Source organism: Molothrus aeneus, chromosome 21 (assembly GCF_037042795.1).
Source record: "Molothrus aeneus isolate 106 chromosome 21, BPBGC_Maene_1.0, whole genome shotgun sequence".
In the NCBI taxonomy this organism is placed as follows: Eukaryota; Metazoa; Chordata; class Aves; order Passeriformes; family Icteridae; genus Molothrus; species Molothrus aeneus.
Genome location: NC_089666.1, coordinates 6,629,790 through 6,641,822, shown reverse-complemented (window position 1 = coordinate 6,641,822; position 12,033 = coordinate 6,629,790).

Below are 12,033 nucleotides of genomic sequence, written 5' to 3'. Positions count from 1 at the left end.
ACTAATATATGCCAGCAAAGAGAATGGAAACAGTTTGGGAGTCCCTCTTCATAAGCAACATAGCAGGTGCCTTGAGCAGTTTTCACTCAAAATGGTGTAAATATGAGAGAACTGGCTAGAAATCACCCCCTTAGTTCTCTCAGAAAAATATGGTTCTATATTTTTCTAAGGTGTATCTCAAGCAGGGCACTTGGTAATCAGGCTGGAACTTCCCCAGGAAAGAGATAGACAGCTTTTGAAAGCTTGGCACTTGATGCCACCCATTTAATGATGCCCATGATCATTTAGTGAGCAGCACTGCAGCAAATCCCCCTGCTCCTTGTCCTTTCAATTTCCACATTGCTGCTCCATTACTGTTGCCAGCTCTGGACATGTGGTAGGTTTTTTGATGGAGTCACCACTCTCTCCTGCTTAAATGAACAGAGATTTCAGCAGTGGAAGACAGAAGTCTTGTTGGTAATGGGGAGGGGAACAGGATTAATTCAGACTAAAATCTTGACATAAGGGGATGTAAAGGAGGGGCTTGTGCAGATCTATCTACAGCTAAGTGATGTATATTAAAAGCTACTGCCCTTCCTTCCCCAACAATTAATTTTAAATGTGAGAAGAATTTGGAAGATTCATTTACTGTTGTCAGGAATCTGGACTGAGCCCTCCACATGCTGTATTGTGCATCCTTTGAGTCCAGCAGCCTTGGTTCAAAATACTACAGAGCCCACAGGAGACCTTCACCTCAATTCCTTTCTTTACTATAAAACACTCCTCTCCTGGCATCACACCCAATAGAAAGAAAGGGTTATCCTTTCTGCTTGGGAGCCTTATAGCTGTAAGTATCGTACCACTTAAAGTAAGACAAAACAATTTTCAGTCCAGTCCATTGTCAGAAGCCCACTAGGGGCAGCAATAGATACCACAGCAGCAGATTTCCTTGTTCTTGACCTCTGTAGAGACAGATACATAAACAAAAACAGTCCGAATAGAAGAGAAACAAAATTCAGTTTTGTCTGATTTTTGACTATGACAAGGAATCAATATACTTACTGAATCCAATGCAAAGCCATACTGCCTTCAGTAAAACCAAGGACCAGATATTCAAAGGGTTAGTACTTAATAGGGCTCAAGCATTTCATTTGAAGCAGATTGTTGAAGAGCACAGCCCAACTCACTTACAGTTTTTTCAGGTCTCTATAATATCAGGTATTGGCAAGCAAGAGGCAGGGTTGCCAAGCAAACTGTACAGTATAGGTATGGTCTGCAGTCATAAGGGAAAGTTCTTCTGCTAGGATGTCTTGGTAAGGCATTCAGCAAAGTGAACAGCATTCTGCAAAGTCCAAGCTAAAGACAGTATATCCCTCGAAGTCCTTTTTGGATAGAGAATTGCTGCTGAGATTATTCTTTCCTTCCACCTTACTCTCAGGCATGCCTCTCTCTTCTGTGCTCAAGCTAGCATTTCCCAGTACAGACTGCCAGGCTCTTAATGGATCGGCAACGTTCTTCAGGGACTGGACTTGACACAGAAACACATGTAATCTATCCCCTCTTGGAAGGGGTTTGATCATAGAGCACTGACTTCATGGCAGATCACACTGCCTACACAGAGGCCATACACGACAGGGCAAGCAGCAGCAAAAACATCACTCATTAAAATTAATTCCTTTCTCATTTTCATCTTAAAGGGAATGCTCGGATTTACTGGTCTCAGCCGAGTCTCTGATGGATAGAGGTCTGCATTAACAAAGCCCAGCATATCCTGTTTGCCTTGGTTTATGCTCTGCAGAATGCATTAATTCAGTGACTTTTCCAGGCGTGAGAACCAATGAAGGACCCCAAGACTAAGGGACAGCATTGGAAAAGATTTTGTGGGTCACTCTGAAGTTCCTGTTACTGCAAACATCCACATTGTATCCACAACACTTTGTTAAACCCAAAGTGAAGCCCTAGGATTCCAGGGAAGTCTCATCCCAATGAAAGCTTTTACCATCTGAAAGCCTTGAGACATCCCAATGTGACAATGAACCAAAACAGCAAGAATATCTGGATGTCAGAAGATGAAGCCTTGATCAAAATCAGGGAATCACAGCACTGAAAAACACATGGAAAAGAAATGTTTTCTATCATGTTTGCAACCCTGCAGCGTCAAAGGATGCTACGTGGAGAAAAAGGTGAAGGGAGGGTGGAAAAATTTTGTAAGTGTAATGCACAGGAAAAGTCATGTGCCCAAGGTATATAAACCTTGCAGCTGTCCAAGACTGGAGAGTGTGTCTGCCAACAAACTGCCTTAATCCCAAGCCCTGAGTTCTGAACTCAAAGCGTGCCCTTGGTACGAGATGCAGTATACGGGGCACTTGAGAACATTCAACACCCAACCTTACTCTCAAAAGCTTTTGGTAAAAACAGACAGGTCTTCAGCACACTATGGCCTCTGTCAGCTCTTCCTGTGGTAATAGATGGGACAGCTTAGATGCCTTGGGAGAAGACACCAGACTGAAGTGTCATGGTCTGATCCAGGTAGAGCAATTCCACATTTCTCATGAGATCTCTTTCTCAGAAATGCTAAACACCATCTTGGAAACTCTGCACACAAGAGATGTCTAATGCTGGCATTATTTCTAACACTAACAACTCGTTAAGTTTTTTCCACTATGCATCTGTATCAATATTTTAACACAACTGTTACAAGGAAAATTGCTTTTTTTCATGTGTGACTGTGTCTCTTTCCTCTCCTCCTCTCTCATTAAATGAGCATGACAGATTTTAGCCTACTCCATAACTAAGTGAATATCTCAGAAATCTTAAATCCCCAAAGCACAGTGATGGGTTCTGAAAGCTCTCCAGTGGTGTGGAGTATGAACAACCTCAATGGGTTTTGATTGTTCTTTCTGCTTATTGTAACTGCAAGCAGGCTGCTCTTAGAGTGCAAAACAATGGGATCAACACAAATCTCAGTAGGAGTTAAAGAGCCCAATGCACAACTTACAGCTGTGAGATTCAGCAGTACAACCACAACAGGACTAATTTCTCAGGTAAGGTTGCCTACATCAGTGAACAATACCACCAAGTTGGTTCTGATAATCTAACAGCTGGCTGAAGTTGGTTTTAGAGGCAAATAAGGAGCAGGGCAAGGGGAGGATCCTTACACTAAAATCCTAAGATCCTTTACACTAAAACAGAAGTCAGAAATCAGGATATGGATTGCACAATCTATAGATGGAAAAGGAGTAAAAAGGTCCCATCCAGATCAGTTCCCACTATGAGCAGACCAGCCATTTACAGGTATTTGGAGATATAGCTAAAATGCATTAATGAAAGGTAATTACTTCAGAAGATCAGCATAGACAAAATGGTCCATAGCAGGGGCAACAAGCAGAGTATTCTCAGAACCAAGGGGGAAAATTATCAGGGAACTGATAAAAAAAGAACAAGAATAACAAAAACCCAACCAACCAACCAAAACCAACTGAATAAACAAACACCAAAAACCCCCAAAACAAAACAAAGAAAAGCCCCAACACCCAAAAAGAAGAAACTGGATGTCTTTTACATGGAATATTCACCAGCATTTTTAAGGCATGGGTGGTAGAGAAAATGCTATCACCAAGGAAAAAAATCCAAACCCTCTTTTCCAGTAAATCGATGTATTTTGCTCTAATTTTATTAGGAATATAAAAGGAGCCTTTAGAAAAGTGCTTAGAGAGCAGAAAGAAAAAAGAAGAGATAGGGAAGGCTAGCAGTGGAAACATTAGTCTGTCTGTATTAGGAATCCCATACTCACATTTTATTGTTACTGTCAGGATGCAAAAGGCAGCGCTTAAAACAAAATAATACATAATGTATTACAGGGGCATAAACATCAGCAGTCATTTTTATTTTAAAAAGAAAGTGCAAAAAAAAAAAAAAGCTTGCAAGTGAGGGATCCAAGGTGCAGCATTTATATCTGTGTCCACTGAGATAATCAAAAAGGTATTAGAGCAGCTGATGGAACAGAGTACCACAAAGGGCTCCTCAGCAGTTTACCACTGTTCTCATTACAAGGTGGCTGTGGAAGCTCTTTCAAAGAAATCACGGGGTCAATTTTTAGGTTGGGTGGGAATTTACTCCAACTGTAAAGATGAGATGGTATTTAGGGAAATAAACTCCATGCTTCTGAATGAGTAGTAAAGAAAATGGGTTTTGTACATTTGTGCATGTTTTAGGAGAGAGTGAGGAAAGATGCAGAAATAAGAGTCATTTATGCTTTCCAGCCAGACCTTTTCAATCATTACTTTTTTAGAGTGCTTGCTTTATCTGTGTTCACTTCTGCTTTCTTAGAGTTTGTTCTCTTGATCTCTGCACAGCAGATCTAAACCTAAATCCAGCATATTTTTGTCATGGCCATAATATAAATAAACAAACTTTATAATATATTAATAAACAAACTTATATATACATATTGCTTACTCCTGTGACTGCCTGACACAGGAGCAAGCCATGTGTGTGCCATTGCTCTTGTTTGATGGGACTGCTGGGGTAAGGAGGGTCTCTACTCATATGGTTTTATCTCAGAGTCGTCTTCCAGCAGAGGCTGCCCCATATTCCAAACCTCCCATGAGCTACACTCTGCTTCAGCCCTGCTTTCCATCCCTGCAGCTTCATGGACAGGGATCAGTCCTGCCCCTGCTTGGGCTCCCACACCATGCACGCTGCACAGCTGGCCCCATCTGCCTCCTTCAGGTTCTGGTTCCAGCACTACCTGCCCAGCAGGAAAAGGGGACTCCTTTTCCTCTAAGAAGTTTCTGCAGCCACACCTGCTTTTGAGAGCAGTCCTAAACCCAGGAATGCAAAGAACACGATGTAACAGTGGAAAGTGTGTTGAGCTGCAATTAAGCAGCACTGCAAGGGGGATGAAGAGGATTATAAAAACAGAAAATATCTCCTTTAAATATTTCAGCTGACAGCTGGAACTAACACCCCCCACAACAGCTGGATCCTCTTCTGTCAAAAAAACTCAGCTCTTGCCTCCCATTCCCTGTGATTCTCTGAAGGTCTCAGGGGGTACTGGATCCCCTGTTTCCCTATCTGGTTGTGCTGCTTTTGTCACAACATATGCACACTAACATGGCACAGCCACAGTCTGCTGATGGGATGATGGCAAGGAGATATGACTGCTGTGGCCTGTGTAGTCATTTGGAGGACAGGGAAAGAAGATTTGGCAGGCAAATTGGTAGAGGGCTGGGAGGAGGGGGCTAAGAAATGAGATAGACAGAAAATAAAGAACAAGCAAGTTCAGAAATGAAAAAATATTAGGAAAAGAAGAAAAAAGGAAAAGTAAAAATGCAGTGATCTAGCTTTTTAACTATCTGTCACAGTAACACACAATATAGACATTTTCCAGAGCCTGTCTCATTTACTCTGCAGAAGTAAGTGAGGTGAATCATATTCACTAGAGAGCAAAACCAGGTGTGTTTAAAAAAAAAAAATCAAACTTGCTCTATTTGCTTATTTAAAATTATCTGGAAAACAAGGGTCTGCTCCAGGAGCCAGGAATTATTGACAACCAAAGTTTAGAAATCCCTGAAGGAGATGATATGCATCAGAAATTGATGAATTAAGAAGTTCTACAGTTCTGGAGGATTTGCTCTTGAGAACTGGAGAGGAGTTAACATCTGAAGCTGGATTTCATCCCCAGCTATGTCACTTGCTTCTCTTCTCAGCACCTGAGATTAGCTACAATGCTTAATGGCTTCACCAAAATAAATATGGATATTGCTCTTAAAATGAGAACTCTGGAGATGATCAGCATTAGTGGGGCTCAGTGAAGTGTTTGTCTTTCACACAAGGACAGGTATAGGGAATTTGCTGATTTTAGGTAGTCTTAAGGGATACTAGTTCCTAAAATGAAAATAATTGTGTGCATCCTGGAATCCTCTGTTTGGGAGAAAACTGTGGGTGATAGAGCAAGGATATACTGATGGAACTAGCTGCTGGACAGGGCTGCTTTATGAGAAGCTGCTTCAGATCAGGCCTGAAGGGCATTGAGAGCTGTTCAGAGAAGAGCTCACTGTGCATCATTTTGGGTAGCCCTTGCATTTGCCTTCCTCTCACTAAAAATTACACTGTTTAGAGAAAAATATAGGAAAGAAAGGAAATACAGGAATAAAGGAAACCCCACAAGACAAATTATGAATTGTACAGCCTGTGAAAATTCTGCCCTCAGTACAGAAGACAATCTTCCCCTCCCTCCCCTCATGCCAGCTTGTCTCTGTGATATCTTTCCACTTCATAAATCTCTTCCTTGATTTAGAGGCAAATCTGGGAAACAGCCCCTTGGGGAAACAGTTCCTGAAAAGCCTGCATGCCAAGCCAGAGGCACCTTCTCATTGAGGTACAAAGCAAGTAAAGGCCTCTGACTAATTGCAACTGCCTGAGAGTTCTTGGCACCATCTAGTGGAATCATGCTGGAGGATGGAGAGGACAGGTACTAGAAGAAAACTTTGTAAATTTTCTTGGGTGGCAGTGGCAGCTCAGCTAGAACAAGGAGGCAGAAGTAAATGCTTGCCATCCTCACATGCTCCTTGTTCAGGGGACTCCTCCTCGCAGTAAGTAAGGTAGAGGTGATGCTGCATCATATAGGAAAAGCATTATGGAGTGTCCCTGGAGAGAGAGAGTCTCCCTGCTGTTCTTAATGGCAGTTTTGCTACTACAGGTGGAGCTGTACATGCCAGGGGTGCACACCCTCTCTGCTGTCCTGCAGTGAGAGGCCAATGATACCTTCCAGAGAGCAGCCAAAATTGGAAACCCTCTGAAGAATCCTGAATCTGAGCTGCAAATGAAGTTGCACTAAAGGAATATGGAAGATGACATAAAGTAATATCAAGGCCATGGGTTGTTTGAAAATGGGTCTGAGAGAGGGTGTAACTACCACTTTATGAGCAAAGTCATTCATTACAGTTGATTACTCATCTACTTCCCTCCTCTCCTGTGCAAGAATAGTAAACAGTTGCCCAAGTTACACAAAAAGATCAACACTGAGAACAAAACAATGCTTCTTGTTTTTCAGGTTTTCCTGGAGCCACCTCCCTTCCTGTCCAGGCTCATCACCTTTCATCCTTCCTGAACATAGGAATCACCACCAAACACATGGAACTGCATCAGTACCAAGCCCTGGTACTGAACCTCCAAGAACATTCTCACCTGGAAAAGGCTGCTGGCTTGTGATGTTGACAAACAGGGGCATGTGTGCTTTGGAAGGCTGCAAACCTCCCTGCAGGCCTCAGAAATCAAGTGAAGGAATCAATGAACTATCTGGGAGTAATGTTCTCAAATCAACTCAGCTCTTCATCTTTCTAAGAGAAGCAAGCCAAGGGCCATGCTGGAACCTTAACCACAGGGCCAAAGATGTGAGGGCAGTTTCCCAAAAAGCAGGTTTTAGCTTTGGCATCCTTGGCCAATATTTAGTTCCTCTCTGTTGTTACAAAGCAGCCTTTCCATGCAGCTAAGAGACAGATCCACACGGAAGTGCAGGCACCTACTTCCAATTTCACTGGAAATACAACATCTCTGTACCTCTGAGCCTAGACTGCACTACTTCAGGATCCCTGGAAGGCATACGGGTGAGGGGGAGTTTAAATCCCATTTCTACCCTGTCTTGAAATTCATGTTATTGTTCATTCCATATAAAGCAGATCAGAAAAGCTCCCAAGCCAAAACTCCCCACTGGCTCAACAAGGTAATGATTTACATCCCCTTTGCCAGAGTGCAAATGATACCTTGTGGTGCAAGGAAGCAATAGGATCCAAACCTTGTGACAGTTAAATAGGAAATCACTGCCATGGCATGGATTGGACAATGTGTGTACAATTTTGTTACCTGCAATGCTCAGCACTGGAAACATGCAGCCCAGCACAACAGCTTCCATTCCATGGATTTGTCTCCTTTAAAGACATGGACACATGCAGTTTTAAAGTGCTTTAAGCAGCTAATTAGGGTGTCTTCCCCTCCTTCATCCCACAAAATTATAATTGCATTATAAAAATGAATATGTAACTAAGCAGAAACCACAGGAACGGTGATGGCAGAAAAGGAGATGGAACCAGCAGCAGCCTCACTCCACAGTCACAGGTGGAAGCCCTCACATTAGAGAGACTCATGCTCCAGTGTGGTTTCTGTAGCTGTGGGGAGGAAAACCTCAAAAAAGCCCCACATCATTTAGAGTCACAAGAGTCAGCGAATGGTTTAGTGCTTAAACAATCAATGTCAGGAAGAGAGAAGATCCGTGAGAGTGTGTCTGCCTCTTGTTCTCCCTGCATACATCTCCCCAGAATGTCTACAGTCATCAGGATAATTTAAAAAGGAATAAAAAAAAATACAGACTTGGCTTGGCCTAACTGGGGCTATCACTGTAATTGTGGAAGGAAGTGAGAACATTACCAGCAGGGCCCCAGGGAGAAAAGAGCAAAGTGAGGGGAATGGAGACTGTATTTGTGGGACCCTGTGAAACTGAAGAAGTGTCAGAGAGCAGCACGGTGATGCCTGAGGGTGGAGCAGAGCTTAAGGCAGTTCAAGCCTCCTGAAACAGCAATAGCTTGGAGCACAGCTGCACAGCCAGCACTGTTCCCAGGGATCCTCAGTAGCTAATACCATGGATGGCCAGGTAACTGGGCACATTCCCTATACATTTAAAAAGAGAGGTATCATTGTAAACAGCTGCAGGGATGATAAATATCTTTATTTTTTCAGGGAAGAAAGGGGGGGGGGAACTCTTCCTACTGCCAGTTCTTCTCTGCCCCCTATGGAGCACAGGGAGCCTCTATTCTGCCAGTCCATTCTTCCACAATCCAGTGCATTATTATGAACCCTCCAGCACACACAGCTAATTAGAGAAAATATCCTTTCTAGCAATTTAAATGATTTTGGCATTTTCAGGAGGGCACATGTAATATTCAAATTACTTCCACTCTGCGCTGCCTTGTCTTGCCTGGCTCATCTTCCCAGGTGAATTTGTAGTCTCTGAAATGCTCTAATTTCCCACACAAGCCGTGTCAAATATAATTTTGGTGCAAAGTTGGTAATTATACGTAACATCAGTCTGATGTTAAAAACACTGAAAAATTTAGCAAGAAGAGACGAATGGAGAGACACAAGTCTGAGACCAAGGAACGAAAGGCGTGCAGCCCCCTTAGTATTTGCGCTCATTAATTAATAATAGCATGTTTTCAGGAACTGAAAGGATGTGTTTCCTGAACTGACTGGAATTCACTTATGTCCCAATTACATTGTCTCAGTGAAGAACTTCGGTCAGGTCTTGAAGAGTCGCAGCAAGAGTGCAAACCAAGCCAGACTCCCACTCAGACCATCCCAGCTTCAAGCATATGTAAAACAGCAGAAATCTCATGCCAGGGCTCAAACCCAGAGACCAGATTGTCTCTTCCTCTGCCACCCCTGCTGCAAACTCCTCTGGAAGTAGTCAAGCAGATTTGCATCAGTGAGTCACCAAATGTATGGATATGTATTAGAATAAATGTAATTACAACTGTTGGCCCCAAAGCATTGGGCAAACATTTTAACAGACTTGTTCCTTTACTCCAAATGGAAGAATTAACATGAAGAGTGAACTATCTGACCCCATCATCAACTCTTCCCCAAGGATACCGGGTCTGCCTGTTTCAAGGAACACCCCAATCCAGCCTGCTTTTTGACACCATTATCCCAGCACAGTGTCTGCCTCTTAAAAAACAGTGGAGAATTTCTGAGTTAACCCATTCCATGCTAAAATCCATGCCTGCAATAACCACAGAGCCTTTTGCTCTGTCATTGTTGCTCCAGCTGATCTACTCATGGAAAGGACTACCCAAGCATCCCAACAGCACTGAACTGCAGTTTCTGGATCATGTGAGAATTTGGACCCCAGCTGGTGAGGAAGACTTGCTTCATTTTGTTCCTGAAGGCTATTACGCCAACAATCAAGAATCATATTAAAAGGCCTGATCATATAAGCAGAATCAGCACGCCCAAACAAGGGTTAAGTAAGGATTACACCCCAAAGGATTAAGTAAGATCCACTTAATAAATCTATTATTTTAGAGGAGAGATGAGATGAAGTCTCAAATAAACTTTAAACTCTTGGACACAGGTGAGCCCCACTTTCATCCTATATTGGCCATTGTGTGCTTGTATACAAGGAATACAAGCACACATATAGGAATTCCAGACCCAGTCTTAAGTCTCTGTGTTTCATGTGTCCCACCTCTCTCTGTTTTTCTTCAACTCCACATTAAAGGAAGAACCCCCTTGTTTTGGAGGATGAACACTTCCTGCCTTTTCACCTGACTCCATCTACCATCTTAAAATCAGTTCCCACTTCTCTTGCCCTTCTTCAGTGTCTTGGGTTTGTGCCGCTCATTTAATACCGGCTAGCTGTGCATAAATATAAAATCCATCAGACCACATGGGCCAGAGAAAGCCAGAAACTTTCACCACAGCTTTAAGAAGTCCTTAAGACCCTCAGATAAAAGCAACTTTCTAAATGTAAAGAGGTTATGCCCAGCTTTTCCTTCTCAGTCTGAAAGAATAATGCGCAAGAGCAGAATATAGGAAAAATGACATTTGATGTCAAATTTCCTGAATGCTAACTAGCTTTCCTTGCCTTTTTGAATCAGGTCTCCAATGTAAGGCCAGGATGTGGTGAGGTAGCTGGACAAATAAAGAGTTCCTTTGCTGCCATGGCAATGATGCAAACAGAGCAGAGCACATGCCAGAGGAAGTTGCCATAAATCAAAATTGGTCAATTCTGTTTAGTTTCCAAGTAAAGGTTACACAAACTGGCTGGAAAGGGCTTCACAGAGAAGCCAACTACCATTTTCCTCAGGAAAATGCACTGATTGGCAGATTTAGTCTTCTCACAACTCTCCTCAGGTCGGAAAGACTCTAATTTTGGAAACGTACCGTACTTTCAGGGTAGCTTGAACTCTGACAGGGTCCTAGAAACATAAAGAATAAGACAACATCCTAGTGTTCAGATTTTTTTTCATTTGTCACTTAAGAAGTAGTGAAATAAATCTCACTAGGAGAAACATGCCTTCATAACTTTCAGGGGTAAATCTTATGAAGGATTCTGCAGAGTGAGCTAAGAATGTGGAATACACATTTGCATAGATCACCCTCTTCTGTCCCTTTCCACAAGGAAATGGTCTTTACATCACTTCCCACTGTCTCACTGGTGGACCAGAACAGTATTCTGTGGTGCAGATAGGAATTTCTATGACTCTTATGCCTATAAACTCATCCCTTTTGGGACTCAGACAACAAACTGGGCAATTTGGCCTTCACAGTGGAGAATGAAACTTCTATGCTAAACACCATTCAAACACCATCAGAAGCAAAATGAAATCCAGCTTGTTCTTTGACAGCTATTTTGGTTTTGTGGGCTACTGTCACTAAATTTATTGGGAAAGGGGAAGGAGGAGTTGTGCTTCATCATTTGAGAAGCTGTACCCTCAGACTGTTTTGTAAGGGACCCAGTTGGCAACACTCACCATGCATGGCTCCATTTCTGCATGGGGCAGCCAGCAAGCAAAACTCCAGTGCAGACCTTGCCGAGTCCTGTCAACACTGCACGTCATCTGGGCTAATGTAAACCAGACCCTCACCCTCCCTGGGAGGGGTCAGAGAGAGTTATAAAGCATCAGAGTGTTGACAGGGTCTCCAGCAACATGCTCCTGTTGTATCATTAGGTCCATATTCCCTGCATCTCACTCCTCCTGGGTGATGCCTGGGTTCATTCTGATGCCAGAGATATTCTGCAGGCAGACACTGGCTTCTTTCCAGTCCACCCAACTCCAGTCTGCCCAACTCCTCACTCTAAGTTTCATATTTATACCTATGCTAGGAGAGTGCAAAGCTCGACTCAGTCAAAAAAATGGAGCATTTATCCTTCAGTTGCCTGATGTTTAGAGGGCACAGAGCAAGGAAGGACTTGACTTCTCCCTGTTCTTAACTGATAGGCTCCTCTTGGCTAGCCAGCCCCTCCAGCTCGTGGGGCAGATATAACAGGACAAA